At 41.9% G+C, this 7,500-nt stretch overlaps 1 protein-coding gene across 2 annotated transcripts in view; it reads right to left on the bottom strand.

Annotated features, from left to right (window-relative positions):
* Positions 1–7,500, bottom strand: part of LOC143027658 (uncharacterized) — a 459,544-nt gene that overhangs the window by 435,543 nt on the left and 16,501 nt on the right. The window lies entirely within an intron of this gene.

Here is a 7,500-nt window from a genome sequence, read left to right as displayed (position 1 = left end):
TCCCACGCAGAGTGCTGGATATATGGAATAACTTGGATAAAGAAAGAGTGTGTGCAAATACTATTCAATATTTTAAGAAAAAAACTTGATGCTGAAATATACAAAGACGGGTCACTACGAGCATAGCCCCCTTCCCGTGTAATTCAACTAGGTAAATACAACTAGGTAAATACACACATACGGTTAGGTTAATGACTATGAAAGTGAGGAAAGAGAGGGAAGAGGAGAGGAAGAAAGAGAGAAAGGGCCAGAGAGAGAGAGAGAGAGAGAGAGAGAGAGAGAGAGAGAGATAGGAGGAGTGAGATGGAGAGTGAGTGAGTGAGGAAGAGTCAGGTATTGATGCACACACACACACACACACACACACACACACACACACACACACACACACACACACACACACACACACACACACACACAAACACACACGGTTAGGTTGATGACTATGAGAAAGTGAGGAAAGAGAGGGACGAAGAGAGGACGAAAGAGAGAAAGGGCCAGAGAGAGAGAGAGAGAGGGAGGAAGTGAGAGTGAGAGAGGGAGTGAGTGAGGAAGGGTCAGGTATTGATGGGGTTAGCGCTGGATTGACCATTTCGGATCCTGCGGGATCCTGTGAACCAATCCGGGCCAACTCGGGTCGACCCGGCCGTGTCCTGCGTCTCTGCTGAGGAAGAGGAATTAATTGAACCTGGCGGGTCTGTCCGCCTGGGTCCCCCGCTCTGATACACGAAGAGAAACATTGTTTCCGAAAGCGTTATTGTTTCCTGTCTCTCTCACGGGCCTACGGACTTGTCTCATGATGGTTCATAAGTAGTGTTTGTTTTGTAAAGTTTCTTGGCCCATAAGAATAACTTTTTTTTTTGGGGGGGGGGTAGATGGGGTTATGGTATTTCGTTATGAAAATCTGGTGTGTGACTCTGGGCCGTAAAGGTATCAATTAAGACAACTAAATTTTTGCCTACCTAAAGCTTCTGGGGTTTGCGGTTTGGTGTGTGAAGGAAGGCGGACGGGTCCCTAAGACTTCAACCAATCTGGTGACACGAGGAACATCTACGGCCAGGAGGAGCTGAGTGACTGCGGCCGAAGCCGTCACCTTTGCCCTGTTATGCGCTTTAGGTACTATTTGGGTTGGTAAGACAATCGCTGCTGGGGATTGGAGAGGAGTGCGGGATTCGAACACATATGAAGATATGAATGAAGCAGACTGCCTACACTAGGCAGTTCCATGTCCATTACCACCTGTCATCCCCATCCATAAAGTTGTCTAACCGGTTCTTAAAACAACTGATAGTTTCAGCGCTCTCTATATGGTTACTAAGTCTGTCCCATTCGTTGACCACCCTATTAGTAAACCAATTCTTGCCTATTTCCATCTTGAATCTAAATTTGTCCAGTTTAAATCCATTACTGCGAATCCTGTCCTGTTGCCTTAATAAGATGACCTTGTTTACGTCACCCTTGTTAAAGCCTTTGATTCACTTAAACACCTCTATTAGATCACCCCGCACTCTGCGTCTTTCCAAAGAGTGTAAGTTAAGGTGCCTAAGCCTCTCTTCGTAAGGTAAATTTCTGAGCCTATGTATCATTTTGGTCATTCTCCTCTGTACTGATTCTAGTGAATTTATGTCCATTCTATAAGACGGAGACCAAAACTGAACCGCATTTTCAAGGATGGGTCTAACTAACGCTAGAGTTTGATAATTACCTGTGCACTTCTATTCGTAACCGTCCTAGCAATGAAACCTAATACTCTGTTTGCTTTATTCCTGGCGCTAATGCACTGTTTCCTGGATTTAAGGCACTCACTAGAACTCCCAAATCTCTCTCGCACTCAATTTTCTCTAAAAATGTGTTATCTAAGCTATATCTATTTTCGGGGTTGTGTAGCCCTACGTTTAACACGCTGCACTTTGAGATATTAAAGTTCATTTGCCATTTCATCGACTATGTGAACAATTTGTTAAGATCCTCCTGCAAAATCTCGGCGTCGTCTCTTGACCTAATTTGGCGTCCTATTTTAGTGTCATCCGCAAACTTACTAACATCACTATTAATCCCATTGTCCATGTCGTTTATGTACATAATGAACAATAAGGGCCCCAGAACTGAGCCCTGGGGGACCCCACCAGAAACTCTCCCGCACCTGGATTTTACACCACTTTTACGTTACTCGGTAGGTGCTCATTGTTAACTAAGAGTATATACAGAGTACTCTCTCCCCTCGTAGGATCGGTAATCATTTGTTTTAGGAAATTATCCTTTACCACATCTAAGAAAATTTTTGCTTCCCGATCTCCTACTAAAATTTTCCAGTCACTGTTTCTATAACTAAAATATCCCATGATCACAACATTTTTGTACTAGTACGCCCTGCTAATTTCGTGAATCAGGGGATCAGTCTGCTCAATATTGAGGTTAGAAAGTCTATTTAAGACGTTAATAATAAGCTTCTTATTCTTGCCTATAATCTCCACCCAAATAGATTCCGTAATACCCTCTTCCTTAATTGAATTGTTGATAATCCACTTTATTGTATTATTTATTTTGAACAAAAAGTGCTATTCCTTCCCCACTCCTGCCAACCCTGTCCATGTGAAAAAACTTATATCCTATCTCGATTTCCGGAAGGAAATGTCTGTCAGCCATATTGATCCAGGATTTAGTAATAGCTGTAATATCAAATCTCTCTACGCATGCTTCACCTCGCAGTAAATAAATTTTATCAATTACGCTTCTGCTGTTTGTATAGTAAACTTTTAGTTTACCCTCCCTCCACCTGATTTGGTGGTTCTTTACACAGTCCATCACTGAGTTGTGTCTATTACCTAAACTATATTGCTATACCCCTCCCCCTAACTCCCGCGTAATCTACCCGAAAAAAAAATGCAGGATGCCTACCTCTCGCTCAAGGAATTCATCAATTCTATTACGTAGAGATTGTACCTCTTCGGCGCTGATCACTGAAACACAACCACTTGCCATCTTACTGTTTGATACAGCTACCCCACTTGACCTGACCTGAGTGACGCCTACTGCTCAACTGGCTTCCCACAGAGAAGAGGTCATGACATATGCTGAGAATGATACACAGGAGAGCAGAATATTGATGGCGTCGTGCATGAAGTGTCTGCATTGAGGGTTCCTTATTGCCCGTGTGTGGGAAGAGGGAAGAGGGAGGAAGGAGGAGGACAGAGGAAAGGACAAAGGGGAGAAGGATGAAGGGGAGGAAGAAGGAAGGGGGAGAGGCATGAAGGGAGGAGGTAGGAGAGGGATGAAGGGGAGAGAAAGAAGGAAGGGGAGTAGTAGGAGGGGGAAGTGGGGAGAGGAAGGTTGGTAAGGGGAAGGGGGGGAGTGATGAAGGAAAAGGATGGGGGAGAGGGATGAAGGGAGAAGATGGGAGAGGGATGAAGGGGGAGAAAGAGGGAAGGGGGAAGTGGGAGGGGAAGAAGAGAGTAAGGAAGGGGAAAAAGGAGGTAGAGAAGGGGAAGGGGGAGAAGGATGAAGGAAAAGAAAGAGGGCAGAGGGAGAGGGATGGAATAAGAGAACAAGGAAGTGGGGAGGGGGGGCGAAAGGTTAAAGGGTAAGGAGGAGGGGGAAGGGGGAGGGGAAGGGCGGAAGGTGATAAACGCCCCTAAGCGAGGTGAATGGAAATGAAGACATCATTGGGGAATTGCTGCATTAGGCTCGTGTAATGGTATACGGGCAGTTTCCCACATAGACAGTTCCCCACATGGACAGTTTCCCACATGAACACTTTTCCACTTGGACATTTTCCCACATCACATTTTCACACATCCATTTTCCAACATTGTCATTTTCCCACATGCAGGATGACGCCTTCCCACATTTTAATAACTTCATGGTAATTATTAATGTGCGATAAGCATAATCCTTTAACTTTATATTAGACTTGTGTGACTTTTGGATATCACAATTCAAAATCAGAAAACAATATATGAATCAACCAAGCGAAACTGGAGAACTTGACCATGTATCAGATGATCCAGCAGTGAAAGTAGACAAGATTAAAGCAGAAATGAAGAGATTGGCTGAGATAGAAATCTGTAACCACGTGCAAATAATCTCCAGGGTTGCATCTAACATGTCTAAAATGTCTAACACGTCTAAAATGTCTAACATGTCTAAAATGTCAAAGCACGCATCCCGGACGAAGAAGCCTGTAGGAAAGCCATCAGACGAGAAGGAGGACGAACCATGCCAAAAGATCCAGCAATTTTTTAACAGATTTATCTTTTAAAGAAATTTTAGGGGAGGAAGCTCGTGTGAAGAATGTTTTAAAGTTTTTAAAAGACATAAATCTATTTTATGAAATTTGAAATTGTGTATACGAATGCTTGTGAGTGTATGTTGTTGATGTGTGTTCATGAATGTTTATTATTTTAACCGTTTTACTTGAATTTTTATCTAAAAGATAAATATGTGCTGAATGGCCTACCGGCTCCGGCGCCTGGCCTTTGAGCCAAAAATTCCATAAATCAATCAACCAAAAGATCCAGCAACATTAGATGAGCTTGTCGTGGATGGAGAGTGGCCAGCAACATCAGAACAGGAGGACGCAGATAGATTCCTGTTGTATAATAACCAGAAATTTGGCTAGAGGGGGATAATATATGCAAGTGATACAGATCTAGAGGAACTAGCAGCTTCAAGATGTTGGTTCATGGATGGGACCTTCAGCATAGTTCCAGACTGTTCGAGGAGATTTAAGTCATAAGAGTCCCGTTCGGTGATACGTCTATATCCGTCGGTTATTGTTTATTGGAGAGCAAGGGTAAAGCAATGTATACAGAGACGCTACAGATCCTCGTTGACAAGTGTCAGGATCTAGGGTACTTTCTAGAAGTCGAGAACATCGTGGTTGATTATGAGCGGGCAGTACATAATGCGATAAGAAGTGTATTTGACGATAATGTGAATGTGAGAGGAAGTTTCTTTAACCTTACGCAGTCTAAGTGGCGAAAGATTCAGTTTCTGGGATCTTGTAGAACACAACAACACTCAATTATAACTCATTGTGAACTGAAGTTGTGATGTACGGTACACGGACAGTTTCCCACATGGATATCTAAATTATCATAAGTCACTGAAATATTTATATAATTTTTTACATAGATTGATATAGGCCTACTTTGTATTTTTACTGTGTATTTTCAAGTCCAAAGATATCTTGGAATTGCAATGATAATGGCATTTCCTTTTTTCATTAATTTATATTTTTCTTTTAATATATTGATTTCTGATTTTGAGTTGTGATATCTATAAGTCATATTGTAGCCATTCGTGTAATACCATTTTCTAATATAAAGTTATAGCATGATCCTTATCGAACATTAATAACTATTATGAAATTAATAAAATGTGGGAAGGCGTCATCCTGCATGTGGGAAAATAACAATGTTGGAAAATGGATGTGGGAAAATGTGATGTGAGGAAATGTCCCGGATTCCGTGCGATGGTAATGGCACATTCTCAGGAAATCCAACAGAGAAGAGTGAAAATGGTAGGAATGATAGGAAATGGGAACAACGGAGGATAAGGAGGAGAGAGAGAGGACGGTAATTACAACTAGAAGAAGAGGAAAAAGAAGTAGAAATAACCCCCAGGCAATAAGACTAGATCTCTTAATCCAACACTCACCAGCCGCCACCTGTGCGGACGTTTGGGCCCAGGACATAAGACACCAATAATTCCCGAAGTGGGTTTATATCGTGGGCCCAAAAGTCTGCACAAAAGGTGGTTGACGAGTGTTGCAATAAGAGATCTAGGTATACTAGAAATGAACTATGTATGTATATATATATATATATACATATATATATATATACATGTATATATACATATATATATATAAATGTATATATACATATATATATATATATATATATATATATATATTTGTGTGTGTGTGTGTGTGTGTGTGTGTGTGTGTGTGTGTGTGTGTGTGTGTGTGTGTGTGTGTGTGTGTGTGTGTGTGTGTGTGTGTGTGTGTGTGATGTCAGCAATACCAATTGATCGCATTTCCCCACTTACCCTTCATTTGGTCGTCTCAAGCAAAATCTAGATAGTTCCCTCTATTGGGAATCACTAAAATTGAGAAATGTCTAATATTCAGAACCAAAGAATAAAGTTCCTAAATTTAGAAAAATAGACCACTTTCTGAAATCGTGGTATATGTTCATCTATTCCGAATATTTGAGGGATTTTTTTCTTAATTTCAGAAATCCCCAATAGTGGAAAGAAATAATTGTATTGATTACTTAAGTTCTTATGTATTCAGTACTTCAAGGGAAGCTAATGAGACCCCTTATGGACCAGAGGCACGCAGTCTCGGGGGTGAGGATGAAGGGGCTGATGTGTCGATTTCTTTCACTGTCGCCAGGCGATTTTATTCAGATGAAGGGACCTCTCCACACCGCCACCTTCCACAGAAGTGGAAAGGCATTAGTAATTCCGATCCACATTTCGAAGGCTAAAGGGCAAATGGCAAGTGGAATTCATCAGTGGAGAGAGAGAAAGAGAAAAAGGGATACAGAGAGAGAGAGAAAGAGAGAGAGAGGGAGAGAGAGATACAGACAAAAGGAGGCATAGAGAAACAGAAGGAGAGAAAGAGAGAAAGAGAGAGAGAGAGAGAGAGAGAGAGAGAGAGAGAGAGAGAGAGAGAGAGAGAGAGAGAGAGAGACAGACAGACAGGGAGAGGGGGAGAGTCAGATATAGAGAAACAGAGGGAGAGAGAGAGAGAGAGAGAGAGAGAGAGAGAGAGAGAGAGAGAGAGAGAGAGAGAGAGAGAGAGAGAGAGGGGGGGGAGGGAGGGAGGGAGGGAGGAAGAAAGACAGATAGATAGATAGATAGAAACAGAGAGGGAGATAGAGATAGAGACAGGGGGATAGAGAGAGAGGAGAGAGGGAGAGAGAGAGGTGAGGGAGGAAGAGAAAGAGACAGATAGATAGATACAGAGAGAGAGAGAGAGAGAGAGCGACAAGGCATGTTAATAGAAATAGATGAAAGATAAGGATAATTGAAGTTGAAGGAAGCAGGAGAAGAAGAAGAAGAAGAAGGAAAGGGGAGAGGGAGACGAGGAAGAGTAAGATTTGGAAGGAGAGAGGTGGAGGAGCTATAGGAAGATAAGGAGGTAGCAAAAGATGAGAAAGACGAAGAAGGGAAAGAATAGTGAAAGGAAGAGGAGGAAGTGGGTCCATTCTCCTCCTCCTCTTCCTCCTCCTCCTCCCCCTCCTCCTCCTCCTCCTCCTCCTTGCTCCCTTGTTTATATATATGTATATATATACATATATATATATATATATATATATATATATATATATATTGATGCCGTCAGGAAGAGAGTTAAGTGGCTTGAGCTGGCCGGGTTAATCAATTAACAGTTTACAATTTACAATTCACAATCACATCTACAGCTTACAACTCACAACTTACAAGTTGTAACCTATGAATGCAATTTATAATTTACAGTTTATAATTTAC

This window comes from Oratosquilla oratoria, chromosome 8 (assembly GCF_046742065.1).
Source record: "Oratosquilla oratoria isolate Oo_2021 chromosome 8, ASM4674206v1, whole genome shotgun sequence".
In the NCBI taxonomy this organism is placed as follows: Eukaryota; Metazoa; Arthropoda; class Malacostraca; order Stomatopoda; family Squillidae; genus Oratosquilla; species Oratosquilla oratoria.
This window is presented reverse-complemented; position numbering and strand designations above follow the sequence as displayed.